The 22,880-nt window shown below is 48.5% G+C and overlaps 1 long non-coding RNA gene across 9 annotated transcripts in view; it reads left to right on the top strand.

Moving 5' to 3' along the window:
• Positions 1 to 358, top strand: part of LOC119158153 — a 153,209-nt gene extending 152,851 nt beyond the window's left edge. For all 9 annotated transcript variants that reach the window (XR_005107789.1, XR_005107788.1, XR_005107798.1 and 6 more), the window contains 2 exons: positions 21 to 121; positions 280 to 358. This is a non-coding gene — a long non-coding RNA (uncharacterized LOC119158153). The remainder of the gene's footprint in view (positions 1 to 20; positions 122 to 279) is intronic.
• The last annotated feature ends 22,522 nt before the right edge of the window (positions 359 to 22,880 follow it).

The following is a 22,880-nucleotide window of genomic DNA, read 5'->3' as shown; positions in this document are numbered from 1 at the left end:
AAAGCTTTGTGTTTTTTCAGGGCCTGCATCTCAAGCCAAGTCTTCAGAGTCAGATGCTCCCATGGCACAGACATACGGACTCACCTGCCACGGACTGCCCTCCTCTGCCGCTGCCAGTGCTGTGGGTGCTCTGAAGCTGCATGGGTGGCCCTGCGCCCTGCTGGCCATGCTACGCTGCTTCCGACATTGCCGTGCTCGGCAGAGAGTGGGCTTTTGTCTTTGAAGTATGAGGAGGTTTGTCTCCTTCCCATCAGTGTCTAAAGCAGGTTTTCTTCCCAGGGCTGGTTCAGGATTCTGCTGAGCGTGATGGAGTGTGGCAACATATCCCTGGACTTCAGAGAGGCCAGTCGTGGACAGGAGATGAGGAACACAAGGAATATCCATGATTCACATCACTCTATCCAAATACTCAGTTGGTTCATGTTGTGTCTTTAATCTTTCTGATTTGAGATGCTTACAATCTAGTGTCCCATCTTGCTTGGAAATCTTCTGCGCTCCCAGGGCACAGCAGCCGATTGTTCCTGTACCTGCACGGGAGAGACGGTCACTGCTCATTCAGCAGCTTCCACTTGCATTTCGCTGGAGAAAAGCTTTGAATCCCAGTCCAGCCCCCACCTTCTCAAACGACCTTTCAGCGCTGGCTCAGGCCACACTCCTGTCCCCTACATGGGACCTTCCGCAGGGTGTGTAGCCACCCAGGGCCGTCAGTGGCTCGGGGGTGGGATGGGTAATTATCCCCCACTTTGCCACCCCACACAGCTCACCCCAGCGGGGCCAGCGGAGGAGGCGTGCTGCATCTGGTATACCCCCGCGGATGCCAAACCCCTTTAAGCAATGAGAACCGTATGTTTGCGTCTGCCTTCCTTGCGTATGTCGAATGTCACATCGGATTAAGGCACATCAAGCCATAACGGGTGCAGAGTTCGATGCCTTTAATTAGTCCAGTCAAAGGCAGGAATTCCCTTCTGCTGGGTGAGTCTGCTCCCATGACAAGAAGATTAGCGGCCTCAGCTTGTGATCGTCGAACTCAGAGTTTTCCACCCCACTTTAAGTCATTTGCAATTTTCTGTTCCTCATACTGGTAGTTTTGAGGGGCTGGTTTCATTCCAGGAGGGCAGGGGTCAAAGCATTTTGGGGAATGGCAGGGAGCCCTGTCCCCAGCATGTGTTTGGACAAGTCCGCTCCCTACTGGACCACCTCTGGGCTAGACATTTGTGTGTCTGTCTGGACCTAACAGGGAACCCAGGAGTGCACCAGGACCTCTCTGGGGAGTGCCATCAGCAGCAGTGCTGTCTGGTGGACATCAGCTGGCTCGTAGGGTTGAGAGGTGCAGTACTGAACGCACGGAGGGATAGCAATCCTCCTGTGTGGCAGCACGTGCCAACCATGCTCAGGAGGAGGCACATGTCCCTGTCCCTCAGCAGCTCTTAGGTGGCTGTGTTTGAGCAGACCCAGGTTGCTGTTTGTCCCTGCTCCTGATCAATCCTGTTCAACCACCTCTCTATCCTCAGAGTTACAAATGCCTGTGGGCAGTGCTAAGCTCCGGCATTGTGGGGCCAGGGACATGCCAGGAGCTACTCTGGGCTCCTACATCCACTGCTCTTGCCTGACAGCTAGTCCTGGCTGTGCTGAGCGCGGGTGAAGTCATGAATACCTATGATGTGATCTAAATGGTCTAAAATGTCCATTTCTAGGTTGTTATTGAAAATCCCCAACCTATTTGTCGTCCTAGTTTATTTTTTCTTATGAAAATTAGAGATATCTTATGCCATTACATATCACCCGATCACTGTAGTTAATATCAATAGAGGGGAAATATCTTAATTCCATATTTTGTCTCCTTTTTCTATCCTTTTGGTTTAAGCTAAGCTCTATAGGAGCTTGAGTTTATTCTTTGTCAGAGCTGTAGAAAGCCTTTTATGTCTGACTGCTTGTCCATTTTCTCAGCTGAGCACCATATTCCTCCCTTGACTCTTTGATATCCTGAGATTTTTCTCTTGCCACAACAAAACTATTAAACTTTTGACTTAAATGGATCGTTACTTTGGTAGCTTAATGCTTCTTTCTCTGAAAAAATGAGTCCTATGCTTGCAAGTAACTCTATAGTATCTCACAGCTCTGCATGGAAGGGGGTTAAAGGTCTGGTTAGCAAAGTGTATTCCTGACATCTGTAAATAAGAATAAGTTGTTTGGGAGTATAGTAAATACCATGGAAACGTGAGAACTAGAGATGCTTGGATTAGTGTTGGGTTAACTGCAGCAAACAGGTGCCTGGGTATAATTCTGTATCAGAGAGAAAATGATCACTTGACAGAGCAGAAGTCTTAAAATTTAAGAAATTCTTGGAGTTTTGGGACCAGGTTCTCAGCTCTTAGATGCGTAAATCACTAAGACCAATAAGATCTTTCTCAAAACCGTGCAGGTGAGGTAAACATGGGCTGCAACTTTTAGCGAGGTTGCAGGAAGCAAAATGCCAGGGTTGGTTCTGCCCAGTGCCAAATGACACTTCACGCTGCTGTTTCTGGAGATGCTCATTTTGGTTATGTTCGGGTAGTTCATAACCCAAATGCCAGGTTCTCAAGCTGGGGGTTCTCACGTGCCCCTGGGGCCCTGTAGCCAGGGGCAGGAGGGGATATGAACACGGCCGTGACTGATGCTTCCTGCCTGCGAAGGCGGCTCCGTCTGCAATAGTCAGGATCCAAGATTTAAGGTCAGGCAGGATGAATCAGTTTTGGAGGCTGGCAGGTTTCCAAGTCACCCCTATCCTGGATATTACCCCTCATAAAGACCACTGTGGTATGCTGGGTCCTTCAGTTGGAACAGTATTTTCCTTGCAAATTACTCCGTGGTGCACCTGGGATGCAGTGATTTATGAGACAGATTTGCATGAAGGATACACGCTGCATATATAAGGGGAAATGGTACATGGGCTGTGAGCTGGAAGGGGCTGCGCTGGCCGTGGAGGAGAGGAGTGAGGCGGTGAAATCCTGCTCGAACTATCCGGCTGTCACCAATGGGCCCCGTGTTTAGTCAGGTGCAGCCCAGCTCGTGTGCATAACCCTCCTGTTATCTTACCTTAAATAAAACTTTATTGGGATGTGTCAGAAAAAAAAGACCTTGGCTCAGACACCATGAAAGGGAAGTTTATTTAAGTAATTACCAATGAGGCAGTGGGTGCTTCCTGAGAATTAATGACTGGTGGGTTTGATGGCTTTTGCACGATTGTCAGAAAAAGCCCCAAGCTGGCGGCCTGGTGGCCCGTAGGAGAATGGGGTGTGAGAGGTGGGTGACACTTGCTCTGGTGACTCTTGGGAGAGCGGCTCCGCAGAGCAGAGCGGAGGTTCTTGCACAGCCTCGGGGGAATTCCTTGGCTCATTTAATTGCAGTGACTTTGAGCTGGCTTCCCGAAAGTCTTTGGAAAGCTCAGCTTTAATATCCTCTGCCCTGGTCAGAGGGAGGTAGCCTTGTTCTCCCCCAGCCCCTGAACTCCAGGGGACCCCCGCTGGTTTACTGAAGCAGAGGATTTGGCTTGGTTGTCCTGAGGCTGATCTTGTTTGGTTTCCACAGCTCATTGCTGCTTCTCTTGCATTCTTGTAGAGGTTGCTTGGTTTTATTCCTTTTCCTGTCCTGTATAAAAAACCACTGAGCTTTCCAGTACTGTAATTGCCATCATTAATAACAATACCTTTAAATTATTCCATTCAGCCTTTCTAAAATGTTTTCCTGACTATCATCTTCTTTGCTAATTGCCTTCCTTCAGTGTCCTGAGGAAACCTGCATTCTCTAAAAGTTATGCCAGGGAAGGACAGGGGAATTGGCTCTGATATTTATACATTTTTCTTAAGCAACCTTTACCAGCTCGTTGAAGGGAGAGACAATTTTGATGGGTCTTCTTGTGCCCAGACTGGGGAGACAAAGGCCCCAGAACACCAGTAACCAGATCTGGCCTGAGATGGGAGGCTGGAGCAGCTCCTGCAAAGGGGATGTAGTTCAGCTCCTGCCTCACATCTGCTCATAGAGAAGGGGCCAAGTGGAGAAGAAAGTAGCAGAGGATTCCCCACATAACGGCACTTCGCTGTGCTTCCATCGTGCAGCAGGACGGAGCCCAGATTGACAAGGCTGGGGTATTGCACAGGCACATGAGAGGGCAGAGACCTGTTTCGAGCTTGGGATGGGTGACCCTGCAGGTGGAGGAACTGGTATGTGCAGGGTGGGGGGAGTGGGAGCGCTGGTGAGAGGTGCTGTGGGCTTCATTCTTAGCAGAGATGGAGCAGGCACGTTTGGAGAAGTCCTTTTCCAGAGCTGTATGAATCCTCATTCATCTCTCCCCACATACAGTGGCTGTTCCAGCTGCTCGTCCAAGAGCTTTGTAACCCCAGACATGAACAGGTCTTAGGGACCCCTTGCTCCTGTGTCCCTCTAATCTGTCCCAATCACAAGAAATAGCAAATTATTCTGGGCTTCTCAGAACATCAAAAAGGCATCTGCCGTTCCTCCCCTCTCCCACGCTGCTTGAGGCTCAGTGGGCTGCCACCAGCTGGGGCAGTGATGGCGGTGTCAAGAAGTGGCTGGAGAGGGTTGGCAGTAGCCATGAACTTGGGTGGAGGGAGGATTGCACTTGGCTGAAGGTCGGTCTCAGCCTCATGGTCTTAGCAGCATTGCTCAAGGACCCAGCACTATTCAGAAGTCAACTCCAGAGCAGCTTGTCAAAAACTCTGGTTTCTGGGAAGTTCAGGGTGCCAGATCTGGACACCTGAGATGAGGTGGCACATAGAGAGGCAGGTGGGACATGTTCTGGGCAGGCAGATCTGGGAAAGGTCTGCTGGTGGAGCCCAGCTTATGTTTCACTAGCAGGTGTTTGAAACTCAGTCATTTCTGTGAAACTTTAAGTGGAAAACGATCATTTTCTGATGAATTGTAATGAAAATTTACAACTTGCCTAAACCCAGGCTTTTCTTTCACCTAGACCCTTTCTTCTCAGCCTGCTGCTCCCCTTGGTGTTGCCCAGCCAGCAGCCTGCAGGATGCTGAGCATTAGAGCTGAGGAATTGTTAGCGATCAGGGTGCCCTAAATGCCAACAGCAGATGCAATAAAGGACTGTTCCTTTCCACTTGAAATGCCTGTTGCATTTGCCAGGCAGCCAACACTGTAAATTCATTCTGACTATTTAAAAAGACCTTTTAAAGCTTTTGAATGGTTTCTGGCTCATTCTGTAGCAATAAAGCCATAGTGCCTGAGAGCCAGACGTTCAGGACCTTACCAAGTAACTAAGTACAAGATACTTGGAAGCATTGTCAGGTGCTTAGGAGCAAGATAATTATACTGGCCCTCACACCATTGTTTGCATGCTCATAATCACTTTCTTGGGCTCTGCCTAATGACGTTTGGGGTTACTATGAAACAAAGAAATAGGGTAGGGATTTGCAAAATGGGAATCCCACCTGCTGTGGGGTGGTAGAACAACTGTGTGAAGAAAACAGGCAACAAAGGCAAGTGAGAACATGAGTTTTCCTTTCATCCTGCTGCAACGGAGCTATGAGATCAAACATTGCTTGTCTTGTCTGGTTTTGTAAGGATAGATTTCATCTTGTCCCTTCAGGTGACTCTTCTGAAGGAGACGACACATGACTACCTATTTTGTCTCCTGCCATGGGTTAGGGTGGGATGAGGGCTTGCTTCCCGCTCTTCCTGCAACAGTTACTCGGGTCTGGCAGTGTCAAGCTCCTCTGTTAGGGGATATCTGGCCAAGGGAAGCACTGTGTATGTACTGTGCTGATGTTTTCTCTAGGCATCTGCTCTTTGTTGGGTTGGAGACAGGACAATGAGCTAGGTGGACCTTTGGTGTGACGGTTTGCTCATTCTTCTGATCTTCGGTTGAGTGGCAATGGTGGATGTTGGCTGTCGCCTGGAACAGGATGAGGTATGAGCTCTCGTGTTATTTTGACTGGAAGCTGTGACCACCCTGCATGGTTGGGCCATCGTGGTGAGTTGCTGCAGGTCCCACGAGATCCACAGGGTTGGTCTGGTGCTGCTTGGAACCGGCACCCCATGCACGGGAGGAGCTGTCAGCCCAGGCTACCGCAATACTTCTTGATATGTTTTCCTACCTTAGTGATAATACCTGGCCTCCACATCTCCCTGGTGCACAGGAACCCATGACAGTCTGGGCTGCCTCCATCTTCATTCTCTTGACCTGGGAATGGTGCTTACTCCCTGAGGAGTCCAACTATGAGACCCTGGAGAAAGCAGAGCTCAGCAGCTTTAGCTAGAGACTGCAGGACTCACTTTAGTCTCCCAGTCCACAGCATGGTCCTGCCTTTCACTGACACCCATCATCACGGGAACCCTGGGGACAGGCTGGTCTTCACAGAGGTCATAAAAGTGACTTGCTGGAAGGTGATTTTCCTCCAAGTGACTGAGTGCACGGTGTGCATGCATGCCATGGTACCCGGTTTGCCAGATGGCTCCCTGGCATCCGATCAGGGCTTTTCCATGCAGCAGGGAAGAATGTAGTTGAGAAGGCTGATAAATGGTCTGTGAAGATTTGTCTGGTACCATTTTGATCTTCAGGGAATGAGGACCTCATTGCAGATCAAATGTCCGGTCTTTTGCTGGCATAAATCAACATAACTCTACCAAACTTAATGGAGTTGTGCTGATTTACACCAGCTGAATTTATACCATCAAAAATCATTCATTTGCTCTGCCTCTTCTCCATTTTTCCCCTCTCCTTGGATTAGAAATGAAGTCTATAAAGCTAATGTGGTCCCTGCAGCAGCATAACTTCCACAGAGTGTTTGCTTGAAGAGGTTAAAAGCCCTATAAACTGCTTTACATTCTCTAATAATAGAATGCAGATGCAAAGGGGAAGGATTTGATGGTCAATTAATGCAGAAACTATCCAGTGCTTTGCATAGGTCCTACTCCCTGGCTTTGAAATACAATGCCCAATTAAAATCTTACCCAGAACTATACCGAGATTAAAAACGTAACAATAATCTGCAGCGCTCCAGGTAGCATGCTGCAGTTTTCAGGGTGCCTCTGAGCTGTTCCTCATAAACTCTTGGATAAGATTTGTCTGGGTGTTTCCAATTGCAACTGCTCCTGGAGAAAAGCCGTGAAGTAGCATTCAGCTGGTGAAGCTGGAGAGAGGGTTATTTTACGGAGGAAAAGGAGGGGGGTAGGATGGGTAAGGAAAGTGCTGACAATCCCTTGTGCATTCTTCTGAAAGGAAAAGAAAATGATTACTGTAAATGTTCTGCCCTTCAGCTGCGTTTTCCCGAGGTCTCACTGCTGTGCCAGGCCAGGCAGTGCCCACAGAGTGGCTCCGGGGTTGGGACGGGCTGACACAGCTCCAGCGTATTCCAGTAACTTACTTTGCAGTTGGGTTGAGTATCACTTGCTCCAGCTCTTAGGGGCGGGTGGTGTTGATGACCTGTCAGGATGCCTCTACATGTGATGGTGGCTCCAGAGGAGCAGTGCAGTCTGTGAGCAGACGGTATTTGGTGGAGGGAGAGGCTGGGGCTGCAGTAGTGTGGGAAGGATCTGGGTGTAATAACCCAGAAGGTGGGATGAAAGCCCTTCTCTTTCAGTAGTCCACACCACAAGTAGGAGCTGAAAGGGAAGAAGGCAGTTTGGGCAGTGAGGAGCACCGACAGTAATTAATCAGGGTAACAGCCAACCCCTTCTTGGCTCTAAAGCTTACTCACTGGCAAAAGACACCGATGTGGAAATATATCACATTCTTTTAAGGGCTCTAGTAATTTACTTGCTGTGCAGAGCAACAGAAAGGGTGGAAAAGCAGGGCTCTGCATCCCTGTGGTACCTGGAGACACTTTTCTTCAGGACTGAGCCGAAGGGCATGGGCTGCCTCAGCCAGAGAGACCCTCCCCTGGGCTGCTGGGGGGTCTGGGCTGAGCCCACTCCTTGGTCAGCTCCTGCTGGCTAGTGCCTCTCCACATTAATCAGAAGGGATGGGGATCACATCACTGCCCTTAACCACCAAAAACTCGTGTAGCTCATACAGCCATTTATTTGTCAGCCTGTGCGGTCAGCACTCCTCTCTTCAAGGAAAATTCATGCATTTAATAGCAGAGCTCTGAGGAAGACCAGTTCCTTTCTCGTTCAGGGTCTCCTTCGTTGTGCACAGAGCAAACGGGGGCTGGGGCAGGGATACGCAGTGGTGGCTTCCCCTGGTGCTGAGCAGCAGGCATGGCAAATCCATCTGTGAGGCATCAAACCCCTGATGGCAGCCCAGCGTGCCTCGCTGTTCGCTCTCTGCCTCGCTTTTTCTCCTTTTCATGGTTTTGTAAAGAGGACTGGAAGATACAAAGTTGGTTGGATTTTTTTTAAAAAAAAAAGTCTTCAAAACAACTAATAGAAAGAATAAGCCTGTCACAGATGGCCTAGAGCCCGCTGAGGATGGGGAGTCTTACAGGTGGGTCTTCAAGTCCAGTTTAGGATGAAGGTTTCGATGTGTTTCTGTCTGAGCTCACGCACCATCTTTGGGCCCTGGTTTTAGTCCCAGTTGTGTAAAATCTCGGCACAGATCACCAAGGTCAAGGGGAATTGCCCGAGTTTGGGGAACTAAAACTAAATGAATGGAGCATGATATGAAAGCATAACGGGACTGATTTTTTTTTATTGCAGGAAGGCCTCTTGACACCGTTCTGACAGCATAAAGGGTCATTTACATCTATTTTAAGCAATGTAAAAGCTTGATCCTCATTTACACATGTTGAAAAGAAAATATAATATGTACCAAAACTAAGCCCCTTCCTACTGCCAAAGTGATGGAAAAAGACTTTAGTGTAAATAAGGTTCAGGCCTGTTTTCAGTTTCAGCGCCACGAACGTGCCGATGCAGACGCAGGAAAGATGCCAAATGTATTTATTTTGGCCCGGCAGGGTATTTCTTCAGTTTTCTGTCTGCAGAAGAAAGTGAATGCACACGTTTTGGCTCTGTCTTGCATGAGAGCCACTGGAAGTGTCACTTCCCCCCTCTCAGGCGGGGACCGAGGACGCCGTCCCGAAGGCCACCGCACAGAGGATGCTCTTGTTGGGCAGGACCTGGGGGACCGGCAGCTGCTGAATGGGCACCTTTGTGGCGAGAGTTGCGAGTTCTCTGTTTCTAGCTGCGAAGCTGCTCCCGAGGACTCTGCAGCAACTTTAAACCAAGCAGAAACCGAGGATGCACAAACTGACAAACTCTGTTTGTGTCACCTACAGAAAAGCCGCTCACTGCCGGCTGCCGGAAATGGGCTCCAGACCTTCTCCCGGGGTGGAGGAGACACGGGGTAACTGCTCAAAGATGTGTGCAGTTCCCTAAACAGGATGATGATGACAATTACAGCCTGATAGGGGCTCGGTATTTACATCTCCTTAACTAATCAAACTTTAAACCCAATCAGAGTCCGGGAGAGCGTTGCTGTTCCCCAAGAACACTGAAGGAGACTGTGATTTATCATGGGGCACAGAGGCAAGTGGCTGATACTCCACAGAAGTTCAATAATACGGACCATCTGCACACAGGCTGCGATGCAGCCTCTCCCCATCCTTTTTTCTCTCTGTGTAGGACAAGGGGCAGCCTAGATCTGAAGGGAGGTGCAATTTTAAGCAGGGCTGACGTGCCTCTGTGCCAGCGTGGGACGGATTAGAATTAGTTTCTGCTAATTTGCTCCACATGGAGCTTTCAGTTTGAATTCTGTCTCCTGAATTAACAGGCAGACCACCCTCTCGGTATCCTGACTGCTGTATTTCCCATTGTGAGGGAAGAATTTTTCATCTGTCCTGCTTTTCCTGTGGTTCGGGCAGTGTTGTGCTTGCTGCTCCAAGGGAAGGGGTCTCTGTAGCTGTGTGTATTCAGCCTCCTGGGACCCCTGAGCTTATCCAAACCTGGGCAGTCGTCTCGGAAAAGAGCAAACCTTGAAGTTTGGGAGCAGGAAGGATGAACAGATCAGTGATTATTACCCTTCAATTTTTTTTAATTCTTCTTTTTTTCCTGTCTGAATCCCAGATTCTTTCTGTTCAGGAGGCGATCCTTAGCAGTCTCGATGCTCTTCTTAGCAGACAAACCAAAACAAGTCTTGCCATAAAAGATCCAGGGGCTTGGATTCCTTGCAGGTACTCATGAAACCAACTGGTTTTGCAGAGTGGCAGAAAAAAAAAAAAAGGTGCAGAAGGTCCTGTGGCAGTCCTGCTAGTAAAGACCACAGCTTCTTCAGCAGGGCCAGGCACACAGGGCTGAAAAAGCTAAAGGCTACAGCATAGGCTGAGTTAGTCTGGCTGAGGGTGATGCACTTGCACTGCAGAAACACCAGAGCTTTGTAGTAAGACGTGGAAAATACCTGCTCAGCTCATGGACTGATGGGGCCCATCTGGCATGTGCCAGGGGTTGCATGGGGTGTATTTTGTGGGGTTTCACTCAGTCCAAGGAAAGTTCCCCAGTCAGATGGTTCCTTCAGGAGCCTGTTCAACCAGGCTTGCATGGGGGAGGTTCTCCCTAAAATTCAGCCCCCATGTCCCACTTCCTAGGCCCATCCAGCCAAATTATTCATCCCTGTGTCACCTGCTGAAATTTTCTGTTGACTGTCACAGGGAACAGTAAGCTACTGGGCTGGTCTCGGCCACATCTGGTTTGATTTTTTTTGTCTTTATCAGGATGCATTGACATCCTGTGTGCCTTTGCATGGGTTGTTTCAGTCTCTCCGTGGTCAGTTTCCCACCTGAAAAACAATATTGCTGTAATAAAAATCCCTCTGATGTCCACAACAGCTTGGGTAATTCTTAGCTACGCAGTTTCTCAACAAACATCTAGACATTTCCAGTAGCTTCTGAGTCATTAAGAAGCTGTTTACTTGGAGCCATAACCATTCCTGATAACTGATGCTGAGATCACAGAGCACTTCTGGGAGCTCTGTAGATGTTCAGGAACCCCATACAGACCCGAGGTAACCCAGCTCTTGAACCAAAGCCATGCTGCTCATGACACAAGGCAGAGTGAGACTGGACATTGAGCAGTGCTGGCTACTTTGAGCCCAGGCTGTTGGGTACACGGTGGTGGTGTGAACCCCAAGTGTCACCACTGAGGGCTGAATTTTGCCCTGAGCCACCCTACCATGTGTAAATCTGGAGCACCTTCGCTGGATGTGAATGAGTAAACTCCAATGAATAAAGCTAAAGGTTCTTTTATAGTATTTTCACATTTGCCTGAGAAACAGTAACATTTCTTTCTGTTTGAACTTTCCGAGGGCTCAGTATTTCATCCTTGCTTTTTAAGATTTTTGCTACGTTTTGATCCCAGCCTCAGTGTGAGGGCTAATTTTGTGCTCCTGGATTCTGACTATAATGAATGGTGTTTTGTGTGTTAACTGTAGTGATGTGTTTGCAGGCAAAGACTGGGCAGAGGAGGAGGAACAGAGTTTCTCTGTTTGGGCTGTTCCGAGCCGGTGTGTTGCAGAGTCCTTCCTGGTTATGGTCTATGTGAGATCTTACCAATGCATCTGCAGGGGTTTTATAAAAAAACATTCACAAATTTATTGCATCTTTTCAGCCAAGAAAGACTATCTCTAATGGTTCTAACTCAAAAGGTTTCATTTTGTCATTTCCAAGCTGGCATACTTCTCTTGGTTATTTCAAAACAGGTGTCTTAGAAGTTTACCTACATTTAATTTCTCAAAAGGCTTTTTCACAGCCCCCAAATGAAACTAGACAAAATTGGTGAACTGTTTTATTTGATGTCTAAGCATCTTTAAAACTTGTTTTTATTTCAAGTGGGGTGAATTGATCTCTGTGCCTTTTTGTTCAGGGCAACCTGAAATTATTTACCAGCGAAGCAAAGAATTCATTTATTCACCTGGTTCTGGGGTTTAGCTCTTTCCCGGAGCCCAACAGTGGGTCAGTCTAGCCTTCAGTGCCTTTACCTCTGCTTGCCCTTCCAGATGATTTTTATTATGTAGTCTTGAAGTCAGCAATGTAGCCTTTCTCAGTGAGGGAGTATCTGAGCCTGGGTGTTTATTGCTCTTCCACGACGACTGGCAGCAAGCGTTCCCATACAATGGGTCCAGCATGGAGGTGTCTTGGCTGATGACCATTTCCCCTGCGGTTTTCTCTTTTTCCTGCCTGCTGGAAATAAGATGAAAATATACCTGTCATGTGTACTTGTCCTATATTGTGTGCAAGAGATGGGAATGCTCCTTGGGAAGGGACAGAAAGAGAGCAGGTCATCTGCAGAGCACCCATCCACAGTACATGGGTGTATGCTGGAGGACTCCGTGAGCACGGTTCTGTTGGACAACGGCATGGAGAGAGCTGAGTCCTGGCAGACTGGTGCTGGGGAGAGCTCTCACTGGAAATGCAGAAAGCTCAGCAAAACCGTGCTTCACCTGGTTGTCCTGTTCTCCTCAGATTTCTTGTAAGGAGCAGCTTTGCAGGTGTTGCTGGAGGTGATCCCAGTAGCAGTGTTTGGCTGATGTGGTCCATTCCCTGTCTCTTAGCTGGACCTGGCCTTGTGGCTCTGAGTTTACTTGCTGAGCCTGGTGTCACCTAGCTGAGGGTGCCGCCAGGAAAATACAGGCTGCTCTGGGGCTGTGGGCTGCTCTGGTGAGTGGAGGAGTGGCAGGCCAATGGCAGTATTGAGGTGACCTGAGTCCTGTTCCTGGTACTGTCACAGACTGTCTGTTTAAACTCACTCTACCTCCCTTCTCCGTCTTTAACCGAGCAGCATAATACTTCTTTTGTTTGTTTTTTAGAGCAGAAACAACTCATGCAAGCTGGAAAGCCTTTACCAATAATTTCCAAACACAGAAATATGTGCCTGCAATGTGGCACTTTTTAGAACAGCATCCCCTCAGATGGTGGAGAATCCATCACAGCCTGGGGCGAGTAATTCCAATGGCTCATTACTCTTTCAATTACAAACTGGCACCTTTCTTGCAGTTTGAATTTGTCTAATCTTGGCTTCCTGCCACTGGATGTTGATATGGCTTTGTCTGGTAGATTAAAGAGAGTTCTGCTGTAAGAGACCTTCTCTTTAGGAAGTGCCCCTTATTGTTAATAAAGTACTTCTACCTCCTCTTTTTGATAAGCTAAATTATTAAGCACCTTAAGTCTCTCAGTGTGAGCAGCTTCCCTCCAAACTGTAAATGCAGTTCCCTCCTGAATTCCTGCTCGGGTGCTGTTCGGTTCCCTGATAAGCCCACTGTGCCATTTGAAACATCTGTGTGGAACTGGCAGATCTGCCACCTCTACAGTAGCGCTAGATGCAGGTATCTGCATTTGGGCACTTGAATCGAACCTTCAGATGCCAGAAGAAAGGAGTAAGATCCATCTGCCCTAACTTGAAGCACCTACAGGTGTAGCAGTAGAGCAAACATATCACCTTGTCTCCTGAGTACATCTCGCTCAAAGTGTTTATATGTTTTTTTGGTAACTAAGTCAACACTCGCTAAGCTGCAGTTGCCCAGAAGGTGACTCTGGTGTAACGTGCCTGTTCTGCTGCCCATTGCAGCGACTGTGGAGCCCCTGGAATGGCTGTGAGGTCCTGCTGGAGGGCAGCTTGGCAAGATCATGTCTCCGAAGGAGACTATCTAGGCTGCTGCCAATTTTCCTTCTGTGGGTTTGAGGGAGGATGCCATGTTTGTGGTGTAGAGCCGTGCCCTACTTTGCCAGTAAAATCTGGCAGGGTGAGGTTGTTGGTGCTGGTTATTGTGCCCTTAGTGTCAGTGTTGTGTCATCTCTGTCGTTTGGTCCTGTGTGTCTTAGAAATTGCTCCAGTCTTTTGTGTTTTGACGCAGACGCTGGCAGGGAACTCCCAAGGAGAGCTCTCAGCTGTGTTCTCCACCCTCATGCCTATCTGAGGGGAATCTGAAGGACACTGCCAGTTTTTCCATGGCTCTTCAGAGCATATTGACTGGGGATGGCCTCTGCTTTAATGATGGTTTAGAGCTGTTTGACAGTCTCCTGGCTTTTCTTAGTGTAATTTGGGTTTATATACAATGACTGATCATGTGCCAGAAGTTTTATTATGGACAACAAATCTCATTCAATCAACAGCAGAGACCAAACAGCCATTGTTTAACCTCACTAGTTAGACCAGCATTGGATGACTCCAGGCACACCAGATGGGACCTACCACCCTCACTCTGCCCTGCGTGAGTAATCAGCAGGCGGATGGGCTGCAGATTTCCTTGTGAACTGTGCTGTGTAGGAGCTTGCTTCATGCCCAGCTATAAGAGCTCTGCTGTTTAGTTCGGATCTTTGATGCAGCCTCTCATGTCTTGGCCAAGGTGGGACTTCATAGCACGTCTTTACCACCATTAGAGTGCAGTAGCTGAGCGGAGTATCTTGCTGTTTCATGACACCATATTTTTTCTCCATGCCGAAGGTGTTTTCAATTGATCCAAAGGCAGGGAGGTAGGTGGTCCTCTGGGGCCTGTGAATCAAAGGCTTCAGGAGATCTCTCCCTTGTGTGCTGTTGATAAACTAGGCTGTCTTCACCACCTTAGCCCCAGGCTCAGAAAGATGTTTTGGAGGTACTCTGCTTGCAAACTCTCATTTAATGAGGAGCCAAGCTCTGTGGAGCATATTTAGTGAACGCACAACTAAATGAGACATGAACAGCCTGATCATGGCAGGGTGAAAGACAGAGATTCATTGCTCAGGTGAGAAGGAAGTGCAGCAGAGCGCTGAGAGAGCCTGAAAGAACAAGCATGAGTGTGTATAATCCATGGTGTGAAACCAATGCTATAAATAACGGGCTGATGGAAACCAGATCTGTTCTGCGTATGCTTCCCATTTCTACTCCAAAGCAAGAAACATTTTTGCAGCGAAAGGCTCATACATGGCCATGCGTTGGCCCCTGTTCCTCCCCCCAAGGCATGTGCTGGTCCTTCTGAGACCTTTAAAAGGAGGTTCTGGGCGTGACCTAGGGAAGGAATGTGCAGATCCCGTGAAAGATTTCCTACCGGCCACTCCATGTGAGGGTAGGCCAGCATCATTCATTTTATAATAGAAGTTATCTTCCTCATTTGTTCCTCCCTGCCCCATTTTACAAAAGAAAAATGCCGGGAGCCAAACTAACTTGTCTGAGGGCCAAAGATGACTGTAAAAATAAGTACTGCTGATATCAACATCGAGGGCTCCACTCTTAATATTTGATATTTTGGCCCCTTCGAGCTGCCAGTCAAGTAAAGTGCAGAAAGCAGGAGATCCCATATATAAATGTCCCCAGTGCTGAATCCTACCGTGAGCCATCAGAGTAAATAAGTTTGTTTTTCTCTTACCTTGCATTCATGTAAATCACTATGGCCAGTGGAATGAAGGCTGCATAAGGCCAGCGGGAAGCAGTGGTACCCTGGCTTTGGGGAGCATTAAGGGAGCTGAACTTTGGCTACCAGTTTTCAGGGAGTTAAAGAGAAGGAAGCATTTTCCCCAAGGCAGAGAGCGTAGACCCATTTGGAATAAATCTGCTTGCTGGCTGCACTCCTCATTCTGGCAGTCAGCTCATTTATGATTCAGGCCAAGTTTTGCACTATGGTCAGCTTTAACTAATAAAGATCTAGCATGGTACCTTGCTAATCTCATTAGATGGAGAGGTATGTTTTGGTAGCGGGTTTTGGGGGAGGACAACGAGAGAAATATGTTTAGCAATTCCAGCCCAAGCCATTTCTGTCAGATTTTTTAAAGGTGTATATATAGTGCATATATATATATATATATATATATATGTTTCTTCTGTCTCTACTTAAATCTCCTACTAAAAATAGTGGTACCAGAGGCCCCAGTTACCAGTCCCCAGGGATAACTGCATTACAGGCTATAGGGACTTAGGAACTCCAGCAGTGTTACTGCTCGTGGCTGGGTGGTAATCCACAGAGGTCTTGGGGTCCTTCTTGTACTTTGTTGGAGTTAGACATACTGACCCCCTACCACCCAGGTCCAGGAGGAGCTGTGATGTTAAAACCTGCTGATTCCAATGCCTTGCCCAGTGCCTCATTGTCAGGTTTATTTTCAGTGACACCAATGGATCTTTTTCCCTCCTCTGAACTAGGCTTTAAAAATACCAGGAATTGGGCCAGTATTAATAAATGGCAGGTCTTCTCACTTGGAGTGTGAGTTATCACCCCACCCCGCTGACCCAGGCTCATCACAGCATGGGAAAAAGGGGAAAACCTGGTTTTTTCTCCTTTTCTTTTTTGTTCCCATACCATACCACTGTGGCTCTGTGCTGGCTTGTGTTAGCTTTGAAGTGCTCTATGAATCAGCTGGCTTTTGACACTGCTCCTTGGGACGTACCGGCAGGCTTTGCTCTGCCCTCTCTCCTGGTCGCAGTACTTGTCAGGGCAGCCTCAGCCCTGGTTCCAAAATGGGTCCTGAACTGGACACGTCATTGCTGTCCTACACGTTTAGATGCTGTAACTAATGCAAAGAGGGAAACATATTGATGTTGTGGGATACACTTGATTAATCAATTGGTCAAGGTGGTCGCGCGGAGGCTTTGTTGCCCCTTATAAGGTTGTTCCTTCCCCTTCCTTATGTCACAACAAGGACGTTGTTGTGTTTTGCTGAATCCTTCCTTGCTTGGGGCCAGTCATTTATCAAAAGAGATTTCCATCTTGGACTAATAATTCATCTCTTATTGCAGCCCTCACTGCTCCGAGGGCCCATTTGTTTCCTCTTATCACAGTCTAATTATTTGGTGAAGGAAAATTTCTGACTATCTTGGGGCCAGTGGCCGAGAGTTCAGGAGAACGGGGCTCCCAAGTAAGGACGTGCTTGTGAGCGTGGGAGAAGGGCTTCCAGGGGGCCAGAGCCCATCTGTGGGGCTGCCTCTGTGGAAGGGAGGATGGTGCTGGAGTCCGGTGGGTTCAACATGAAATGCAAAGTCTCTTTCTTTGGCTTAACTTCCCCTTTGTGCATTTTTCACAGACGAATGCTCCCACATGCATCACACCCACTCATCTCCCACCACCCACTTGCTCACTTTCTCACACACAGGCACACTCACACTCTCACACGTACTTATCAGAAATCCTGTAAATTAAGTTTTTTAGTCTGGTGGGTTTGGTTTTTTTTTCCCTCACCTGCAAAACTGGGAAAAACAGAGAGTAAGAATTTGTATTCATACATACTTGGCCAGTGCTGGGATTATAGAAGGGAGGATGGGTGGATGGATGAACAGATAGTAATCACAGCAGCATAATTAATAATAATGACAGAAAGGCATCCTGCTCCTATTAATAGTGCATGCACAGCTTTAATCAGCTCTATCCACCATCTGACAGGAGACTTTAACTAAATCAATTGCTAGTTTCTATCAGAAAGGTTGTTCTGACCAGATTGATGGAGGGATCCCCTTGGTTCTTTATTTTAAAAAGGAGAAATTATTAATCTATAATTTATATATTATATAATAATAATAATAAATACATTATAAATAATACAATCTATATAAATAAACAATGCTACATTATTTATTAATAATTTCTACATCTTTATCTGACCCAGGATCATTTCTTTGTTTTATTCCATGACCCCAGTGCAGCACAGAGGCTGTGGAGGATGTGTCAGGGAGTTCCCCCGTTCCCTCTCCCCTGGCTGAGCATCCTCCGCTCCTTGATCTGCTGCCTCTTGAGCTCAGTGCAAAGCTCTGGGGTGGCCCTGGAGAGCCAAGCTGGGGAGAGAACTATTAATAAGGGCAGCGGGGCTGCTGGCAGTCACTGTGCCACTGCTATCTTCATACCATGCTCATTGCTTTATAAAGCATTTTGGAATCACCTGGAGCAAGAGAGTTGCCCTATAAAATCAAACTCTATCTTAGTCTGTCTTGCAGCCGTTCCCCTACTCTGAAAGCAGCAATAAATTCAGCTGGGCTGGTAACGGCCAGATGTACCACTTCAGAATTTTTTTTTAAAGAGAACTAAAATCATGTTGGTTTATTAAGCATACAATACATATGAATTGTCAATTGATGTATTGCATGCAAAAAGATACAGCAAATATAATAATAACCTTTCCCAACGTTTCATTTTGAAGCCCCATTTACCTGAACTGAGCCGCTTCCAATAAATATTTCACAACATGTTTCTCCTCCACAAGTGCGCTTACAACTTATGAAGCAAACACAAATTTTTTAATTCTGACAAAATGAGAATCTTTCATGCGCCAGCCTCTCTTCAGCACATAGTTTTGTGGCTAAATGGCTTTCTGATTATCATGTCCCAGGATATTACTTCAACTGAAGTGATATGAAATGTCATTAAAAAGTAATGTTCCTCTGCTTTGACAATCATATTAGTAAACATTGGAGGCTCTGCAGGTTATATGTCAGGCGGGCCGACACTAATGGGTTTATTAACATATACAGTAGCACTTTGTCAAACCTCCTTGTTAATCTAAATTTGCAGGTGACAAAAAGAAAGGGAGAGGCAAGCAAGAAGATGGTATTTAAATACTACTTAGGTTGGACCACAAGTTAAAGAAGCCAGGAATTCCTGAGCAAGGTCAGCTGCTCCCTGGGCTGTTTCCCTGGGCTCATCCAGCCCTTGCTCCCAGGCAGAGGTCTTCTCTGAGCTGATGGGGAACGTAGATGCCCATCCTGGAGAATAACGAGTGCAATGCACAGGAAAGGGCACAAGTAGATTTCATTCAGGGTTGGGGGTGAATAACTGCATCCCCATCTTAACCAAGTAGGTTTATGGTACAGGAGCAGCCAGGGCTGGGGTCTGCTGTGCACTGCGGGAAAGTCAGGGTATCTGAGTAGCAAATATGAGAGGGCAAATGGAGTCACGAGGACAAACGGGTTACCACAGGGACATCAGGGTTCCAGGGACATCTATTCTTAAGTACATAATGATATTTGTGCCACCTATAAACTAACTCTTGGAGAGCATCCAGGCAATGTTGCTGTGTAGCCTGGGCATGGCACCGAGTGACGGGGCTATGGGGCTTTTTAGAGGTGATGGAGGGCTGAGACCTGATTTCCCTCAGGATTCAGGCAGAGGAACAATGGGTGTATGAGCTCGAGAAGGGGATCTGCTCTCTTGATGTCTCCAAAGGATGAGACAGGAATGACAAATGATGAGATAGGAGTTGGAATTTCAGTTGCTGTTGCTGGGTTAGCTGCCACCAAGCCCACCCCAGCCGGTACCTGGGCAGCAGCCCTGGCTGGCATGCCACGGGCAGACGGGGCCACATGCTGCTGGGGGGGCTCTGGGCACCTCTGCAGAAGCCCCTGCGGTGGTGGTGATGCCAGCTGGTGGGTTTGGCTCCCAGGTGAGCTGCAGTAAGCACAGGCTGTGCTCTCGCTGCTCCCTGCAGCAGTGATGGAGAATTGAATTTGGCCTGTGGAGCGTTATTTACCCAACAGCTCCAAATGCTTCCCCATGGGATGCTAGCTAAATACCTATTTCCAGTTTTGCTCAGACGGCACCATCTGCTCAATGGGCCAGAAACTCTTCCAGCACATACCAGACAGAGATGGCTGGAGATGCAGAGCAAGCGAAATGGGGCTGTGGGGAGCTGCCTCAAAGGGATCCTGGAGGAAAACCAGTTTCCACGTGGGAAATCAACTTCATCCTCATACCCGCTGCCGCCTTCCCCTGGCTGGCAAGACTTCAGAAGGGGTGAGTAACAGAATTGAAACTTCGTGTAGTGAAGGACATTTCAGGGGTGCACAGATGCCTGTTTTGCTCCAGCACTGGGGAGGTGGCACTGCCACCTGTGTCACCGTGTCTCAGGCCCTGGTGGGGGGCTGGAGGTGGTCCAGGTTTCTCGTGCGTGTGGGGAAGAGCACTGTGCCCTTGGGCAACCCTACAACAGCAAAGTGTTGTGTGCAGGGCTGGCTGCATCACGGGGCCCTGCCCCAGCCCTTGCAGCAAGGTGGGAGCCTTAATGACACCCCCGGGTGTGGGCTACGAGAGGCATGTGGAGGAAGAGAAGGTTATCAGGAGCGATAAGTGTGGATTCATCAAGGGGAAATTACGTGTGACTAACGTGATAACCCTCTACGGTGGAATGACTGGCTGGGTAGATGAGGGGACATGTGAAGAGGATGGGGACAGGCTCTTCTCAGTGGTGCCCATGGCAGGACAAGGGGCAAGGGGCACAAACTGCAGCGCAGAAAGCTCCATCTGAATATGGGGAAGAACTTCTTCACCTTGAGGGTGGCAGAGCCCTGGCACAGGCTGCCCAGAGAGGCTGTGGGGTCTCCTTCGCTGGAGACATTCAAACCCACCTGGACGTGGCTCTGTGCAGCATCTCTAGGAGAGCTGCTGCAGCAGGGGGGTGGGCTGGGTGGGCTCCAGAGGTGCCTTCCAGCTGACCAGTCTGTGATTCTCTAATTAGAGGTTTCAAGTTGTAGAAGACAAACCCACCCCTCTCTCTTCAAATATCCTGGCTTAGAGAACTATAAAATCATCTCCAGAGATAGCTGAGAAGGGAAGTCAGATGTTGAAATGTGGGCACGTGGCCAGGCTTCAGTCCCCAGAGACACATAAAGCCTGGTGGGATCTGCTGGCACCTCTGGGTGCCCCAACACACACCAAGTCTCAGCTGTTGGGATGTTGTGTATTTTTTCCCCGCAGAGTGGGATGATACAGGTCTATATGTGGCGGAGTTGTCAGGCATGTTTGTAAGGATGCTCTGAAGCAGCAATTCCCCTTCTTGCTCTGAAAAATTAACCAGACTTGATAAGGCTGCTCAAAGGGACCGTTGACCGTGGGGGCCCCAGGGCTGTGTTCGTCTTTTGGTTCTGTTAGGAGGAGATAACAGCTGAGTCGGGTGTTTCTTTGTGCCAGCTCCATGCTCGCTATGGGGTAAGTGAAGTCAATGACTTGCCGTGGTTTTTATTTTGGGAAGTGTAAGTACAGTGGGACCTATTCTTGTCCAAATGACTAAGCCTCTGCCAGCCTGGAGCTCTTCATCTTGGCAAACAGATGGTGCGTGGAGGAGAAGTGATGCTATTTCACTGCGCTGAAAGGCCTTTTCTTCCTGGAGCGGTGCCTTAAAGATACAACGGTTTGCTGTACCGGGCTGAGCGGTGCCGGCCGCTCAGGTGCCTTTCGGAGAGTGACACAAAATAGGGCAGAGTCGCAGCCGCAACCTCATGCGGGTCCTGCCTCAAGGGGCTGGGGGGACCTGTCCTCGGCTGGTGTAAGTTGTCCTAATGGGTGCAGAGAGCTTGGCCACAGGGCAGAGCAGCAAGCTTTGGGGCATGCTAAAGGAGCATTGCCTCAGTCCAAGAGGGAGCCTCCATTCCTGGAGCCACGTGAAGCCCTGTGTGCCCTGGAGCTTGGCAAGATGCATGTTCCTGCACTGCAGATGCACCAGACACGGCTGCTGTCTCTCACCAACTCTCATAATTTTGGGAGCTGGAAGCCTGAGGTTGCATTGCCAAGCTGAGTCCGCAGCTGGGCCCGCAGCGCCAGTGCCCTTTGCAGATGGGTGCAGGGCTGCTAATGCCTGCACAGCCACACACGGCAATCTGCACCCAGCCTGGCAAACCCACTCATTCCTTTCCCCCGCCTGGCAGCAGCACTTCTGGATCTGCAACCACTGTCCTCACCCTTTGAGCCACTTGCTTCAACAGCAGGCAAAGCAGAGGCTCTGGGCAAGCCGGTGCTTCTGCTGCTGGGAGTAGCACAGAAATTCAGGAGTGGAGTGGGGATGCACCCCAGAGAGCATCTCCTCCCCTGCTCCTCTTCCTCCAGCCTGCAAGGTCCCCCCTGCGCTCCTCTTTCCTCTGCACTTACTCTTCTGATTTCAAAACCAGGCTGGTTGTGCTGCTGTGACACATGTACCTGTGACAGAGGAACGGGTGTTATAAGCCCTGGGAGTGGATCCTGTCAATTGGGTGGTTTCTGTTTCGTTGGCAGATAGTTACAGTGTGGAAAGAAAAAGCATTTGCTAAAAAAGCAGGAACTTAATGGGCATTATAAAGGATGCTTTGTCCAGGCAGCTACTGGAGTTAATAAAACACAGCTTGGGCTCTGTAAAGGTCTGTAGAGTTTATAGTCTGAGTTTTGCTGTGTGTTGCCAGGCTGGGAATGTGGGGTTGGCATTCATGATTGCTGTCCAATAGTCCATGGAGAGCTGTGAGGGTGCAAAGGGTAACGAGGACTCGGGGTTGTGTGGGAACAGCTCCTGAGCACCCCAGTTCACGTGAAGTCAGAGCCAAACAGGCACAGTTGTTCTTGCATGCCAGCCAAGGCGTTTTGTTGCAGACAAGCAGCAGGATTTCACAACGATCGAATCCATGTTTTGCGATGGCACTGCAAGCTCCCGGAGGTTTTCTGGTTTAGAGGCTCATTGTTATTAAGTGCTTGGTGCATTTGTCTTCATTCGATCTCTTCTAGCTTAAAAGGTTAGCAAGACTCAGTCTCTGCACTCTGGAGATGAAGAGGGAGTATGGATTTCTAATGCCACGCTGTCATCCCCGCTTGTGCGATCCTGTCCTTGGTGCCCAGCTGGGATGTGAGCCCAGGGTGCGGGTGCTGACCTGCACCCACCCAGCCCAAAACAGCCATGGCCCCAAAGGCGCTCCCTTGGTGCGCCGGGACCTGCTGCCTGCACGCGCAGCTGCCGGTCCTATCTGATGCTTATGAGCTTTGAATTTGTCAATGTAACTTAAAGGCAGCGGGAACTGAAGAGCTGCTGAATTGGTGGTTTATTTGGGGGAGGGATTTCCTCCTCCTTTGTTGTGTTTTCCTTCTTTCCTCTAGTAGCTGCAGTGGTAAAAAAAAAAAGAAAAAGAAAAAAGAAAAGGGAGGGAGGGCCTGGAGGCAACAGGTTAGAAAACAAATACCAGAAGAATGAGAAATGGAATTACTTGGAGAACAGAGATACTTGCTTTGAGATCCAACTTCTCTCTCTCTTTTTTTTTTT

The sequence above is a fragment of the Falco rusticolus genome, chromosome 1 (genome assembly GCF_015220075.1).
Source record: "Falco rusticolus isolate bFalRus1 chromosome 1, bFalRus1.pri, whole genome shotgun sequence".
Lineage (NCBI taxonomy): Eukaryota > Metazoa > Chordata > Aves > Falconiformes > Falconidae > Falco > Falco rusticolus.
This window is presented reverse-complemented; position numbering and strand designations above follow the sequence as displayed.